The following is a 10,202-nucleotide window of genomic DNA, read 5'->3' as shown; positions in this document are numbered from 1 at the left end:
AGAGCAGAGAGTGTGTGAGAGAGAGAGCAGAGTGTGGGAGAGAGAGAGAGAAGAGAGAGAGCAGAGTGTGTGGGAGAGAGAGTGGGAACAGAGAGTGGGAGAGAAAGAGCAGAGAGTGTGGGAGAGAGAGAGAGAGAGCAGAGAGTGTGGGAGAGAGAGACAGAGCAGAGAGTGTGGGAGAGAGAGAGCAGAGAGTGTGGGAGAGAGAGAGCAGAGAGTGTGGGAGAGAGAATAGAGAGAGAGCAGAGAGTGTGGGAGAGAGAGAGAGAGAATAGAGAGAGCAGAGAGTGTGGGAGAGAGAGAGAGCAGAGAGTGTGGGAGAGAGAGAGCAGAGTGAGAGAGCAGAGTGTGTGGGAGAGAGAGAGCAGAGTGTGTGGGAGAGAGAGAGAAGAGAGAGAGCAGAGTGTGTGGGAGAGAGAGTGGGAACAGAGAGTGGGAGAGAAAGAGCAGAGAGTGTGGGAGAGAGAGAGAGAGAGCAGAGAGTGTGGGAGAGAGAGAGAGAGCAGAGAGTGTGGGAGAGAGAGAGCAGAGAGTGTGGGAGAGAGAGAGAGCAGAGAGTGTGGGAGAGAGAGAGAATAGAGAGAGAGCAGAGAGTGTGGGAGAGAGAGAGAGAGAGAGAGAATAGAGAGAGCAGAGAGTGTGGGAGAGAGAGAGAGCAGAGAGTGTGGGAGAGAGAGAGCAGAGAGAGAGAGCAGAGAGCAAAGAGAGAGTAGAGTAGAGAAAAGAGAGAGCAGCAGAGCAGAGAGCAGAGAACAGAGAGAGCAGAGAACAGAGAGAGAGCAGAGAAAAGAGAGAGCAGCAGAGAAAAGAGAGCAGAGAGAGAGCAGAGAGCAGAGAGAAGAGGGCAGAGAGAGCAGAGAGAGCGAGCAGAAAGAGAAGAGAGAGCAGAGAGAGAGAGAGAGAGAGGGAGAGAGAGAGCAGAGGGAGAGAGAGCAGAGAGAACAGAAAGAGAGCAGAGAAGAGAGAACTATGTTGCTATAGTGACCCTGCATCACAACACTATGTTGCTATAGTGACCCTGCATCACAACACTCTGTTGTACTAATTGTACAATTTGTTTAATTCTATTTCACATTGTTTAATTGTTTTGTATTCCATTTCATATTTGTTTCATGTTTCAACCAGTCGCAGGTTAACATCAACCTGACAGAGGAAACGTAAAATCAATAAACAAACTGTTTTCACAATTAACAAGCTTTTCTTGTTTCAAGTATGTTTTATTATGAAAAGTACAATATATCCTTGTATACTTGTGTGTGTGTGTGGAGTGTATGTCCAGTGTGTGTGTATGTAATTGTATAATTGTGTTTTTTTCAACATAAAAGACAACAAATGATCACATTGGTATTTTAACAGTGTTGTTGAAAGAGGTCCTCACAACTATAGAAAGATGTGCATGCGTGTGTGTCCAGAGTGTGTGTGTGTGTCTAGTGTGCGTGTGTGTGTCCAGTGTGTTGATTGTGTCCAGTGTGTGTGTGTCCAGAGTGTGTGTGTGTCCTGTGTGTGTGTGTGTGTATTTGTCCAGTGTGTGTGTGTGTGTGTGTGTTTGTTTGTTTGTCCAGTGTGTGTGTGTGTCCAGTGTGTGTCTGTGAGTCCAGTGTGTGTGTGTGTGTGTGTGTGTGTGTGTGTGTGTCCAGTGTGTGTTTGTCCAGTGTGTGTGTTTGTCCAGTGTGTGTGTCTTTGTCCAGAGTGTGTGTCCAGAGTGTGTGTCCAGAGTGTGTGTGTAAACTGTGTGTGTGTGTGTATTTGTCCAGTGTGTGTGTGTGTATTTGTCCAGTGTGTATTTGTCCAGTGCGTGTTTGTCCAGAGTGTGTGTGTGTCCTGTGTGTGTGTGTGTGGCGTGTGTGTGTGTCCAGTGTGTGTGTGTGTGTGTGTGTGTGTCCACTGTGTGTGTGTGTGTGTGTGTGTGTGTGTGTGTGTGTGTGTGTGTGTGTGTGTGTGTGTGTGTGTGTGTGTGTGTGTGTGTATTTTTCCAGTGTGTGTGTGGCCTGTGTGTGTGTGTGTGTCCAGTGTGTGTCTGTCCAGAGTGTGTGTGTCCAGTGTGTGTGTGTGTGTGTGTGTGTGTGTGTGTGTGTGTGTGTGTGTGTGTCCAGTGTGTGTGTGTCCAGTGTGTGTGTGTGTATTTGTCCAGTGTGTGTGTGTGTCCAGTGTGTGTGTGTCCTGTGTGTGTGTGTGTCCAGTGTGTGTGTGTGTCCAGTGTGTGTGTGTGTCCTGTGTGTGTGTGTACTGTGTGTGTGTGTCCACTGTGTGTGTGTGTCCACTGTGTGTGTGTGTCCTGTGTGTGTGTGTGTCCACTGTGTGTGTGTGTGTGTATTTGTCCAGTGTATGTGTGTCCAGAGTGTGTGTGTTTGTCCTGTGTGTGTGTGTGTGTGTGTGTGTGTGAGTGTGTGTGTATTTGTCCAGTGTGTGTTTGTCCAGTGTGTTTGTGTGTGTGTGTGTGTGTGTGTGTGTGTGTGTGTGTGTGTGTGTGTGTGTGTCCAGTGTGTGTTTGTCCAGTGTGTATTTGTCCAGTGTGTGTGTGTGTTGTCCAGTGTGTGTGTCTGTAATAAATTATTATTATTTCAGGGACACTGAGTCAGCTTCACCATAAATCCTAAATCCCTGGATAGAGGGGCTCAGTGAATGTGGAGGTGAATGTGATCAGGTGGGTCAGTGTGTCAGAGGAGGCTCTATAGAAGGACAGAGTGCCGGCTGGCCAGTCCAGATACACTCCTACTCTGTGGGAGCTGGAGGAGGGGACGTCTATGGTAGTGGGATTATTATTGTGCCAGGCAGTGTAACTGTTGTCAGAGCAGAACAGACTCCAGGACTTGTCATTGTATCCAAGACAACAGTCATAGCCCCTCCTCTCCTGCTGATTCCTTTATATGTCACTCCTATACCAGCACCCCTCCCACTCCACTCTACCTCCCAGTAACAGCGCCCAGTCAGACCCTCTCTACACAGCACCTGTCCACAGTCCTCAAATCTCTCTGGGTGATCAGGATACGGCTGCTCCTCTGTCCTCCATGTCACCTTTCTGTTCTCCTCAGACAGAGAGAGGTGTCTGTTTACTGTGTTTGGGTCCAGTGTGAGATCACAGACATCTGATGGATGAAACCAGACACAATATTAGAAATCATCATCATTCACATTAGAATGTTAACTCACTTTTCACTAATTCATTTAATGTAGATGTTTCTAGGTGTCAAAAGGAGAAGTTAAGGTAACTTGAGACTTGTTGAATGATCATATGTTATACTGTATGGTAATATAAAACACACTTATTCCCATTAATTACACACACACATCCTGAACACACATTCCTAACGTAACACACACACACACACACACTTATTCACATTAATTACACACACACACACGCACACACACACACACATGCGCACACAGTCAAATCAACATGAACACAAACACACATTTTTGTAAACGTTGTCAAAGCATCTCTTTGTCGTTGATGTCTCTGATTTCTGCTTCTGTAGAACTACAGCTGATATTTAATGTGACCAAGTCAGTAATGATGGTGGTCTTTGACTTAACTTGAATTAAGACTTATTCTTAGTCATATTCTTCACAGCAGTCAACACTCACATTTTCTAAGTCCAGGTTTCATTCTGTTCTCTCCACCATGTTCCACACTGTAGCGGTAAGCAGAAGAACAGACAGTCATTGAGGGATACACCTGACCTCACACACACACACACACACACACACACACACACACACACACACACACACACACACACACACACACACACACACACACACACACACACACACACACACACACACACACACACACACACAGTCAGCATGTAACTTTGTCCAAGTGGTGGTCAGAATGTTTGTCTTAACCAGCCTGATAAGTCCAACATGTCTGATATGAACATTGACATAAACCCTCTACATACTTGAGTTTCTCCAGTCTGCAGTGTGGATCCTCCAGTCCAGCAGAGAGCAGTCTGACTCCTGAGTCTCCTGGGTGATTGTAGCTCAGGTCCAGCTCTCTCAGGTGTGAGGGGTTTGACCTCAGAGCTGAGACCAGAGAAGCACAGCCTTCCTCTGTGACTAGACAGCCTGACAGCCTGCAAAGAGTCAAATCATATTAAAACCACACTGCTATTCTTTGGTGGTGAAAATAGTGGCAGTATATTTTTCTCCATATTCATGTCAAACCCTGATCTGTTTCATAAATAAAGTGTATCATATTAGAAATTACAAATTATTATTATATCCCTGGTGTATATATCCCTGGTGTATATATCCCTGGTGTTTATATCCCTGGTGTATATATCCCTGGTGTATATATCCCTGTGTTTCCCTGGTGTATATATCCCTGGTGTATATATCCCTGGTGTATATATACCTGGTGTATATATCCCTGTGTTTCCCTGGTGTATATATTGGTGTATATATCCCTGGTGTATATATTTGTGTTTCCCTGGTGTATTTATACCTGTGTTTCCCTGGTGTATATCCCTGGTGTATATATCCCTGGTGTATATATCCCTGGTGTATATATCCCTGGTGTATATATCCCTGGTGTATATATCCCTGGTGTATATATCCCTGGTGTATATATCCTGTGTGTATATATCCCTGGTGTATATATCCCTGTGTTTCCCTGGTGTATATATCCCTGGTGTATATATCCCTGTGTTCCCTGGTGTATATATCCCTGGTGTATATATCCCATTACCAATATATATCCCTGGTGTATATATCCCTGGTGTATATGTCCCTGGTGTATATATCCCTGGTGTATATATCCCTGGTGTATATATCCCTGGTGTATATATCCCTGTACCTGGTGTATATATCCCTGGTTTAGAACCCTGGTGTATATCCCTGGTGTATATATCCCTACCAATATATCCCTGGTGTACATATCCAACACATGCTAACCAACCACCCTGGTGTATATATCAGAGCATATAACATCCCATGGTCTATATATCCTGGTGTATTTATCCCTGGTGTAATATATCCCTGTGTTTCTAATCCTGTTTCCTCACCATATCCCTGGTCTAGATATCCCTGGTGTATTTATCCATGGTGTATATACTCAGTGTTTCCCAGCTGTATATATCCCAGGTGTGAGGGGTATATATCCCAGAGTGAACCTGGTGTATATACATGTTTCCCTAGACATATATGACCTGTGTTTCCCTGGTGTATAATCCCTGGTTAAAATCCCCATATATCTTTGGTGTAATATCAGTGGCAGTATATATCCCTCACCATTACCAATATATTTTATCCCTATTGTTTCCTGTTTCTCACCAGTTTACCAATAACATATTTATAAATCAACCTCTCACCATTATCAATTACTAGAAATGCTTCTATTTACCATTACCAATATCAGAGACTACAACAACATGTTTAACCTGGACCCATTACCTAACAGAGACTACAACAAAACATCTTGTCCCTGACCATTCTGCCTGTCCTGACCATTCTAACCTCTCCTGACCTAACTAGGCTGCAAACCAGCCTGTCCCAGTTAGCCTGCCTGACCATTCTGCCTGTCCTGACCTCTACCTCTCACCATTACCATTCTGCCTGTCCTGACCTCTCACCCTGCCAATAACATTCTGCCTGTCCTACTGACCAGACAAACCATTCTGCCTGTCCAGACCTCTAGATTGTATCTGAGTCCTACAGCCTCCACCATTCTGCCTATCCTAATTTAGACCAGTCTTAGTCCTGAATCTGATTTAGAGGTCTTGTCCTGTGTCTACTGTCCTGACACTCAGTCTGTCTTTAGACCTCAGTCTGTCTGCCATCTGATGCCTCCTGGATTGATTCATGACCAAAATGGCCTGTCCACACCATTCTCTTGCCTCACTGTCCCCATATTTAGATATTAATAGGTATCAAAGATCTGGTGAACATTATATTGACCAACTACAGGAATACTGACCCAGAGTCTCCAGTTTACAGTGGGGATTCCCCAGTCCAGCAGAGAGCAGCTTCACTCCTGAATCCTTCAGGTCTCATTGTTTCAGATCCAGCTCTCTCAGGTGTGAGGGGTTTGACTCCAGAGCTGAGACCAGAGAAGCACAGCCTTCCTCTGTGACTAGACAGCCTGACAGCCTGCAAAGAGTCAAATCATATTAAAAGACAATGCTATTCTTTGGTGGTGAAAATAGTGGCAGTATATTTTTTCAACATATTCAGATACATCAGTGATCCTGAAACCTGTCATATCTATTCATAAATAAATGTATCATTATTATAAATGACAAATGATCAAAGTATTGACTTGCAGATTAGAAAAATGTATAGTACAAATATTTGAGTAGACTGACCAGACCAGTTTAAAAAGCAGTTCAGTCAGAAGACAGACAGTGATTAAAGTATTAAGATTGTATTTGTATACAGTCCACACCATATCTATTTAGACAGTTTTGTATCAGATTTAGATGGTCCCATGGTTACAGTCCACACCATATCTATTTAGACAGTACAACAATCAGATTTAGATTGTATTTATACAGTCCACACCATACTATTTAGACAAAAAATCAGATTTAGATTGTATTGAGTATGCCACACCAATAACAGTGAGGTATCAATTTACATGTATACAGTAACCATATCTATTTAGACAGTGAATTTCAGATTACCAAGTAACAGAGGCTACAACAAAACATGCTAACCTCTCAGTCCCACCATACCAGACATAACAGATTGGCTACAGTCCACAAAACATGCTAACCTTCACCATTACCAATAACAGAGGCTACAACAAAACATGCTAACCTCTCACCATTACCAATAACAGAGTCCAACAACATATCTAACCATTACAATAACAGATACAACAAAACATTTAACCTCTCACCATTACCAATAACAGAGGCTACAACAAAACATGCTAACCTCTCACCATTACCAATAACAGAGGTCTACAACAAAACATGAGTAACCTCTCACCATTACCATAACAGAGGCTACAACATTTTAACATGCTAACTCTCACCATTTCAATCAAAACATGAGGCTACAAATCTCACCTTTTATTTGATTACCAATAACATATCTGTTTCAACATGAATTAGAAGTGTAATCTCTCCCCATTTACCAATCTTATTCTGACAACTTAAAATTAAATTGTCAAAAGTAACCTGGTCACCATTACTCCACAATGACAACACAAACCCATTCAGGTTCACCATTATCATGAAAAAACATCCAAAACAGAGGCTACAACAAAACATGCTAACCTCTCAATTACCAATAACAGAGGCTACAACAAAACATGCTAACCTCTCACCATTACCAATAACAGATGGCAACAACAAAACATGACTAACCTCTCACCATTACCAATACCAGAGCCTACAACAAAACATGCTAACCTCTCACCATTACCAATAACAGAGGCTACAACAAAACATGCTAACCTCTCATCATTACCAATAACAGAGGCTACAACAAAACATGCTAACCTCTCACCTTTAACCTCAAATAAAAGGTGACATTCTGTACTGTCACCTAATATGAAACATTATATCTCAAATCCAAAATGCTGGAGCAGAGCACCAAATTTAAAACTGTAAGCTTCACTGTCCAAACACGTATGGTGTGGACTATGTGTGTCTGGTAAACACGTGGATCTGGTGAACAGTTATCACTTGTTGACCAACTACAGGAATACTGACCTCAGAGTCTCCAGTTTACAGTGGGGATTCCCCAGTCCAGCAGAGAGCAGCTTCACTCCTGAATCCTTCAGGTCGTTGTTACTCAGGTCCAGCTCTCTCAGGTGTGAGGGGTTTGACTCCCAGAGCTGAGACCAGAGAAGCACAGCCTTTCTCTGTGACTCCACAGTCTGACAGCCTGACAAAGAGATCATCATGACTTCACAAATACACTGTTCATTTAACACCAGTAGTGTAGAAAGACAATGGGAGATGCATTTGGTTTATTCTCTCAAACAACATATAGATTCATCTACCGTTTCCTAGAATTGTATGGTCATACTGTTATACTAATGTGAACATCAATGCATTTATTCAAAATGTTTTTCAATATAGTATTTTTCACATATTATAAGACATTTTTTTCTCTAAACTGAATATTTCTTCCTGATGATTAGTTCTTATATGTCATTTTATTTACTCACAGAACAGCTCTGGAGGCTTTGACCACTGGCAGCAGCCTCAGAAGACCTTCCTCTGATCTGGAGTATTTCTTCAGGTCAAACACATCCAGCTCCTTTTCTGAAGTCAGCAACACAAAGACCAGAGCTGACCACTGTGCAGGTGACAGGTTGGGTTCTGAGAGACTTCCTGATCTCAGGTAGCTTTGGATCTCCTCCACTAGAGAATGGTCATTCAGTTCATTCAGACAGTGGAACAGATTGATGCTCCTCTCTGGAGAGGGATTCTCCCTGATCTTCTCCTTGATGTACTTGACTGTTTCTTCATGGCTCTGTGAGCTGCTTCTTGTCTTTGTCAGTAGACCTCGTAAGTGCTTCTGATTGGACTCCAGTGAGAGGCCCAGAAGGAAGCGGAGGAAAAGGTCCAGGTTTCCCGTCTCACTTTGTAAGGCTTTATCCACAGCACTCTTGTAGAAAGTAACTTTATGCCTTTGTTTGATCCTCACAGAAAACTTCCTGGATGTTGATTGCAGTTTGTCCATTAGATTCTCATTGTTGTTGATGAATGAGAGGAACACATATACAGCAGCCAGAAACTCCTGAATGCTCAGATGAACAAAGCAGTACACCTTGTCCTGGTACAGCCCACATTCCTCTTTAAAGAGCTGTGTGCACAATCCTGAGTACACTGAGGCTTCATTGACATCAATTCCAGCCTCTTTCAGGTCTTCTTCATAGAAAATCAGATTGCCCTTCACAAGCTGTTGAAAAGCCAGTTTTCCCAGTGACAGAATGCTCTCTTTATTCCAGTGTGGACCTGTCTCTTCTTTCCCAAGATACTTTTCATTCTTCTGTTTGGTATGAAACACCACAAGGTGTGTGTACATCTCAGTCAGAGTCTTGGGCATCTCTTCTCTCTTATGTTTCAGCATGTGTTCAAGGACTGTTGCAGAAATCCAACAGAAGACTGGAATGTGGCACATGATGTGGAGGCTCCTTGATGTCTTTATGTGTGAGATGATTCTGCTGGCCAGGTCCTCATCACTGAATCTCTTCCTGAAGTACTCCTCCTTCTGTGGGTCATTGAACCCTCGTACCTCTGTCACCTGGTCAACACACCCTGAAGGGATCTTATTGGCTGCTGCAGGTCGGGTAGTTATCCAGAGGAGAGCAGAGGGAAGCAGATTTCCCTTGATGAGATTTGTCAGCAGAACATCCACTGAGGTTGACTCTGTGACGTCCCAACAGATCTTGTTCTTCTGGAAGTCTAGGGGCAGTCGGCACTCATCCAGACCATCAAAGATGAACAGAACTTTGTACTTGTTGTTGATGGAGATTCTTGATTGTTTGGTTTCCATTGAGAAGTGATTGAAGAAGTTCAATGAAAGTGTGTTTGTCCTCTTTCATCAAATTCAGCTCCCGAAAAGGGAATGAAAATACAAATTGGACATCCTGATTTGCTTTTCCTTCAGCCCAATCCAGAATGAACTTCTGCACAGAGACTGTTTTTCCAATGCCAGCGACTCCCTTTGTCAGCACAGTTCTGATATGTTTGTCTTGTCCAGTTAAGGGTTTGAAGATGTCGTTACATTTGATTGCAGTCTCTGGTCTTGCTTGTTTCCTGGTTGTTGTCTCAATCTGTCTCAGCTCATGTTCATTATTGACCTCTCCTGTTCCACCCTCTGTGATGTAGAGCTCTGTGTAGATCTTATTGAGAAGTGTTGGGTTTCCTTGTTTAGCGATCCCCTCAAATACACATTGAAACTTCTTCTTTAGATTAGATTTGAGTTCACGTTGGCAAATCACAGCAAGCTCATCTGAATCTAGAAATAACACAGAGGATATTAATATTACATCTGTTTTAATGCCTACAGTATCGAAGGACTGTTATAAAGTTGTACATTATAATAATTTATTCTCTTAACTGACTGTATAAATGTGTAAATGTTTTCATAATGCAGTACAGACTGGTGTGACTGATTATATTATTATTGGTATCATTGATGGTATTATTAATGTTCTCAATCTCTCTAAATTAATCACCACAACACATCCCTGCTGCTACTTGATGAGGTCACTAGGTGTTGTGTTAAGGCTG

At 42.8% G+C, this 10,202-nt stretch overlaps 1 long non-coding RNA gene and 1 pseudogene across 1 annotated transcript; both read right to left on the bottom strand.

Annotated features, from left to right (window-relative positions):
* Positions 1–2,595: 2,595 nt before the first annotated feature.
* Positions 2,596–4,114, bottom strand: LOC135535063 (uncharacterized). Its single transcript, XR_010454803.1, has 3 exons — positions 3,909–4,114; positions 3,589–3,635; positions 2,596–3,086 (listed from the first exon to the last, which is right to left on the bottom strand). It is a non-coding gene; the product is annotated as an uncharacterized LOC135535063 (long non-coding RNA).
* Positions 4,115–7,672: 3,558 nt separating this feature from the next.
* LOC135535059 (NLR family CARD domain-containing protein 3-like) overlaps positions 7,673–10,202 on the bottom strand; it is a 126,407-nt pseudogene continuing 123,877 nt past the window's right edge.

This window comes from Oncorhynchus masou, unplaced genomic scaffold, assembly GCF_036934945.1.
Source record: "Oncorhynchus masou masou isolate Uvic2021 unplaced genomic scaffold, UVic_Omas_1.1 unplaced_scaffold_439, whole genome shotgun sequence".
In the NCBI taxonomy this organism is placed as follows: Eukaryota; Metazoa; Chordata; class Actinopteri; order Salmoniformes; family Salmonidae; genus Oncorhynchus; species Oncorhynchus masou.
The sequence above is the reverse complement of the archived record's forward strand: the minus strand, read 5'-3'. Positions and strand labels throughout refer to the sequence as shown.